This window comes from Crinia signifera, unplaced genomic scaffold, assembly GCF_055691185.1.
Source record: "Crinia signifera unplaced genomic scaffold, ASM5569118v1 HAP2_SCAFFOLD_386, whole genome shotgun sequence".
Classification (NCBI taxonomy): Eukaryota; Metazoa; Chordata; class Amphibia; order Anura; family Myobatrachidae; genus Crinia; species Crinia signifera.
In genome coordinates this window covers 86,363-92,633 of record NW_028142279.1, presented here as the reverse complement: position 1 = coordinate 92,633, position 6,271 = coordinate 86,363, and positions in this window count along the sequence as shown.

Below are 6,271 nucleotides of genomic sequence, written 5' to 3'. Positions count from 1 at the left end.
TAGACATATAGATGAATAGCTGTGTAGGTAGATAGATGATAATTCATTAGATAGATAGATAGATGGTTGGATAGGGACATAGGGGCAGATGTATTAAGTCTTAACAAGAGATAAATGCAAGGATGATAATAAGAAATAAACATCCAGCCAATCACCTGCTAACTGCCATATTACAGGCTGTGTTTGAAAAAAAGTCAGTAAGGAGCTGATTGGCTGGACGTTTATCTCTCTTTATCACCCTTGCATTTATCTCTTGTTAAGGTTTAATACATCTGCCCCAGTGTTAGTCAATTATTGGATAGGTAGATAGATGCTAAATGATCCATTAAATAGACAAATCATAGCTGCATTGATTTGTAAAGTAGAGGCATGTACAAAGAGGTGGGTGATCCCTCCCTCTCACTTTTCTAAAGCCCCATACACGCTACACGAGAAATGAAAAGATATCACTCAGAAGAGCATTTTTCAGCAAACTCTTTTCTTTGAAAAAAAATCTCTTGTGTGTATACTCAATATCAGTAATGATGTGCGCTCCCGCGCATCATTAACGACCTCCGCCTTCACTTGAACATCCAGGTCAACTCTGGCCATATAGCCTATGACCCGCATGTTCAGCAGGTCACTGGGACATCACTGAACGATTTCGGTAACCGATTTCATTCAGTGTGAATAGGGGAACCACTAATATAGTTAACTATATAGATGGGGCCCCTATACTCCCAGTGTGTAAAGGGCTTAAGGGTCATTGTATACTGCGAACATATTATCATGCCTCTTTTCATTTTTTAAGTGAGAATTCTCCATAAAACAGATGATGAGGTCATACCAGCCGACTACTGCGAGGTGACCTGGACTGCAGAATTGTCCTCACGTCAACGAACAAAAACGAAGTCAGGTAATTAATGAAAATTAATTACTGATAATATGTTTTGGTATACATTTGAAATTCACAAATAGGAGTTCTCGCTAGGGACTCTTCTATTATTGTATATTGTGATAACTAAGTGTACAGTTAAATAGAGATAGCTAGAGAGAAATCAAAAGAGTAAAAAATAAACATACCTTCCCCCTTCACTGTCCACTAGGGCAGCTTGGCGGACATGGAGGTGAAGGAAGGGAACTCAGTAACACACTTTTTATTTCAGTCAGTGCCCTACCTCCCACAAAAAATATGTGGGTGATCCCTCACTCCTTGTATAATAGGGCATCTTGACCAACAGGAAGGGTGGGATCCTTAGGTGGGTAGGTAGGTATTTTGTAAATCATTAGATAAATGGGTGGGTAGATAAATGTTAAACTCTTAGATAGGTGGGTGGGGGGAAGCGCAATACCTGTAAAAACATATGTGGGGTGATCCCTCGCTCCTTGTGTAATAGTGCAGCTTGGCCAGCAGGGAGTTGTTATCCTTCGGGACCCACATATTTTTTTCACTGAGCGCATTAACTGTAGATAGACAGAAAGATAGATAGATGGTTAGGTATATAAATGGGTAGGTGTGTGGTTGGGTATGTGGATAGATAGTGAATCATTAGATAGACAGATAAGTGGGAGGGAGGGTAGATAAATGGTAAATTATGAGATAGATAGGTGGGTGGGTGAAGTGCAATACCTGTAAAAAAAATATGTGGGTGATCCCTCACTCCTTGTGTAATAGTGCAGCTTGGCCAGCAGGGAGTTGTTATCCTTTGGGACCCACATTTTTTTTTCACTGAGCGCATTAACTGTAGATAGACAGAAAGATAGATAGATGGTTAGGTATATAAATGGGTAGGTGTGTGGTTGGGTATGTGGATAGATAGTGAATCATTAGATAGACAGATAAGTGGGAGGGAGGGTAGATAAATGGTAAATTATGAGATAGGTGGGTGGGTGAAGTGCAATACCTGTAAAAAAAATATGTGGGTGATCCCTCACTCCTTGTGTAATAGTGCAGCTTGGCCAGCAGGGAGTTGTTATCCTTTGGGACCCACATTTTTTTTTTCACTGAGTGTATTAACTGTAGATAGATAGGTAGATAAATGGGTGGGTGATTGCGTGGGTAGGTAGATAGTGAATCATTAGATAGATAAATGAGTGGGTGGGTAGATAAATGTTAAACTATTAGATAGGTAGGGGGGTGGGGGTGAAGCACAATACCTGTAAAAAAAATATGTGGGTGATCCCTCACTCCTTGTGTAATAGTGCAGCTTGGCCAGCAGGGAGTTGTTATCCTTTGGGACCCACATATTATTTTCACTGAGCGCATTAACTATAGATAGATAGATAGAAAGATAGATTGTTAGGTATATAAATGGGTAGGTGTGTGGTTGGGTAGGTGGATAGATAGTGAATCATAAGATAGACAGATAAGTGGGCGGGAGGGTAGATAAATTATAAATTATTAGATAGGTGGGTGGGTGAAGTGCAATACTTGTAAAAAAATATGTGGGTGATCCCTCACTTCTTGTGTAATAGTGCAGCTTGGCCAGCAGGGAGTTGTTATCCTTCGGGACCCACATTTTTTTTCACTGAGCACATTAACTGTAGATAGATAGATAGATAGATGGTTAGGTATATAAATGGGTAGGTGTATTGTTGGGTAGGTGGATAGATAATTAATCATTAGATAGACAGATAAGTGGGTGGGAGGGTAGATCAACTGTAAATTATTAGATAGATAGGCAGGTGGGTAAAGTGAAATACCTGTAAAAAAATATTTGGGTGATCCCTCACTCCTTGTGTAATAGTGCAGCTTGGCCAGCAGGGAGTTGTTATCCTTCGGGAACCACATATTTTTTTCACTGAGCGCATTAACTGTTGATAGACAGAAAGATAGATAGATGGTTAGGTATATAAATGGGTAGGTGTGTGGTTGGTTAGGTGGATAGATAATTAATCATTAGATAGACAGATAAGTGGGTGGGAGGGTAGATAAACGGTAAATTATTAGATAGATAGGTGGGTGGGTGAAGTGCAATACCTGTAAAAAAAATATGTGTGTGATCCCTCACTCCTTGTGTAATAGTGCAGCTTGGCCAGCAGGGAGTTGTTATCCTCTGGGACTCACATATTTTTTTCACTGAGCGCATTAACTGTAGATAGATAGAAAGATAGATAGATGTTTAGGTATATTAACGGGTAGATGTGTGGTTGGGTAGGTGGATAGATAGTGACTCATTAGATAGACAGATAAGTGGGTGGGAGGGTAGATAATTTTTAAATTATTAGATAGGTGGGTGGGTGAAGTGCAATACCTGTAAAAAAAATATGTGGGTGATCCCTCACTCCTTGTGTAATAGTGCAGCTTGGCCAGCAGGGAGTTGTTATCCTTCGGGACCCACATATTTTTTTCACTGAGCGCATTAACTGTAGATAGATAGATAGATAGATAGATAGATGGTTAGGTATATACATGGGTAGGTGTGTGGTTGGGTAGGTGGATAGTGACTCATTAGATAGACAGATAAGTGGGTGGGAGGGTAGATAAATTGTAAATTATTAGATAGATCGGCAGGTGGGTAAAGTGAAATACCTGTAAAAAAAATATTTGGGTGATCCCTCACTCCTTGTGTAATAGTGCAGCTTGGCCAGCAGGGAGTTGTAATCCTTTGGGACCCACATATTTTTTTTAACTGAGCGCAATAACTGTTGATAGATAGGTAGATAAATGGGTGGGTGCGTGGGTAGGTAGATAGTGAATCATTAGATAGATAAATAAGTGGGTGGGTAGATAAATGTTAAACTATTAGATAGGTAGGCGGGTGGGGGTGAAGCGCAATACCTGTAAAAAAATATGTGGGTGATCCCTCACTCCTTGTGTAATAGTGCAGCTTGGCCAGCAGGGAGTTGTTATCCTTCGGGACCCACATATTTTTTTCACTGAGCGCATTAACTGTAGATAGATAGATAGATAGATAGATGGTTAGGTATATACATGGGTAGGTGTGTGGTTGGGTAGGTGGATAGTGACTTATTAGATAGACAGATAAGTGGGTGGGAGGGTAGATAAATTGTAAATTATTAGATAGATCGGCAGGTGGGTGAAGTGAAATACCTGTAAAAAAAATATTTGGGTGATCCCTCACTCCTTGTGTAATAGTGCAGCTTGGCCAGCAGGGAGTTGTAATCCTTTGGGACCCACATATTTTTTTTAACTGAGCGCAATAACTGTTGATAGATAGGTAGATAAATGGGTGGGTGCGTGGGTAGGTAGATAGTGAATCATTAGATAGATAAATAAGTGGGTGGGTAGATAAATGTTAAACTATTAGATAGGTAGGCGGGTGGGGGTGAAGCGCAATACCTGTAAAAAAATATGTGGGTGATCCCTCACTCCTTGTGTAATAGTGCAGCTTGGCCAGCAGGGAGTTGTTATCCTTCGGGACCCACATATTTTTTTCACTGAGCGCATTACCTGTTGATAGACAGAAAGATAGATAGATGGTTAGGTATATAAATGGGTAGGTGGGTGGTTGGGTAGGTGGATAGATAGTGACTCATTAGATAGACAGATAAGTGGGTGGTAGGGTAGATAAATGGTAAATTATTAGATAGATAGGTGGGTGGGTGAAGTGCAATACCTGTAAAAAAAATATGTAGGTGATCCCTCACTCCTTGTGTAATAGTGCAGCTTGGCCAGCAGGGAGTTGTTATCCTTTGGGACCCACATATTTTTTTCACTGAGCGCATTAACTGTAGATAGATAGAAAGATAGATAGATGTTTAGGTATATTAACGGCTAGATGTTTGGTTGGGTAGGTGGATAGATAGTGACTCATTAGATAGACAGATAAGTGGGTGGGAGGGTAGATAAATGATAAATTATTAGATAGATAGGTGGGTGAAGTGCAATACATGTAAAAAAATATATGGGTGATCCCTCACTTCTTGTGCAATACCTGTAATTAAATAAATAGAGATACAGATAAATAGGTGGGCAGGCCGATAGATAGTATATCATTAGATAGACATATAGATGAATGGCTGTGTAGGTAGATAGATGATAATTCATTAGATAGATAGATAGATGGTTGGATAGGTACATAGGGGCAGATGTATTAAGTCTTAACAAGAGATAAATGCAAGGATGATAAAGAGAGATAAACATCCAGCCAATCACATGCTAACTGTCATATTACAGGCTGTGTTTGAAAAAAAGTCAGTAAGGAGCTGATTGGCTGGACGTTTATCTCTCTTTATCACCCTTGCATTTATCTCTTGTTAAGGTTTAATACATCTGCCCCAGTGTTAGTCAATTATTGGATAGGTAGATAGATGCTAAATGATCCATTAAATAGACAAATCATAGCTGCATTGATTTGTAAAGTAGAGGCATGTACAAAGAGGTGGGTGATCCCTCCCTCTCATTTTTCTAAAGCCCCATACACGCTACACGAGAAATGAAAAGATATCACTCAGAAGAGCATTTTTCAGGAAACTCTTTTCTTTGAAAAAAAATCTCTTGTGTGTATACTCAATATCAGTAATGATGTGCGCTCCCGCGCATCATTAACGACCTCCGCCTTCACTTGAACATCCAGGTCAACTCTGGCCATATAGCCTATGACCCGCATGTTCAGCAGGTCACTGGGACATCACTGAACGATTTCGGTAACCGATTTCATTCAGTGTGAATAGGGGAACCACTAATATAGTTAACTATATAGATGGGGCCCCTATACTCCCAGTGTGTAAAGGGCTTAAGGGTCATTGTATACTGCGAACATATTATCATGCCTCTTTTCATTTTTTAAGTGAGAATTCTCCATAAAACAGATGATGAGGTCATACCAGCCGACTACTGCGTGGTGACCTGGACTGCAGAATTGTCCTCACGTCAACGAACAAAAACGAAGTCAGGTAATTAATGAAAATTAATTACTGATAATATGTTTTGGTATACATTTGAAATTCACAAATAGGAGTTCTCGCTAGGGACTCTTCTATTATTGTATATTGTGATAACTAAGTGTACAGTTAAATAGAGATAGCTAGAGAGAAATCAAAAGAGTAAAAAATAAACATACCTTCCCCCTTCACTGTCCACTAGGGCAGCTTGGCGGACATGGAGGTGAAGGAAGGGAACTCAGTAACACACTTTTTATTTCAGTCAGTGCCCTACCTCCCACAAAAAATATGTGGGTGATGCCTTGTGTAATAGGGCATCTTGACCAACAGGAAGGGTGGGATCCTTAGGTGGGTAGGTAGGTATTTTGTAAATCATTAGATAAATGGGTGGGTAGATAAATGTTAAACTCTTAGATAGGTGGGTGGGGGGAAGCGCAATACCTGT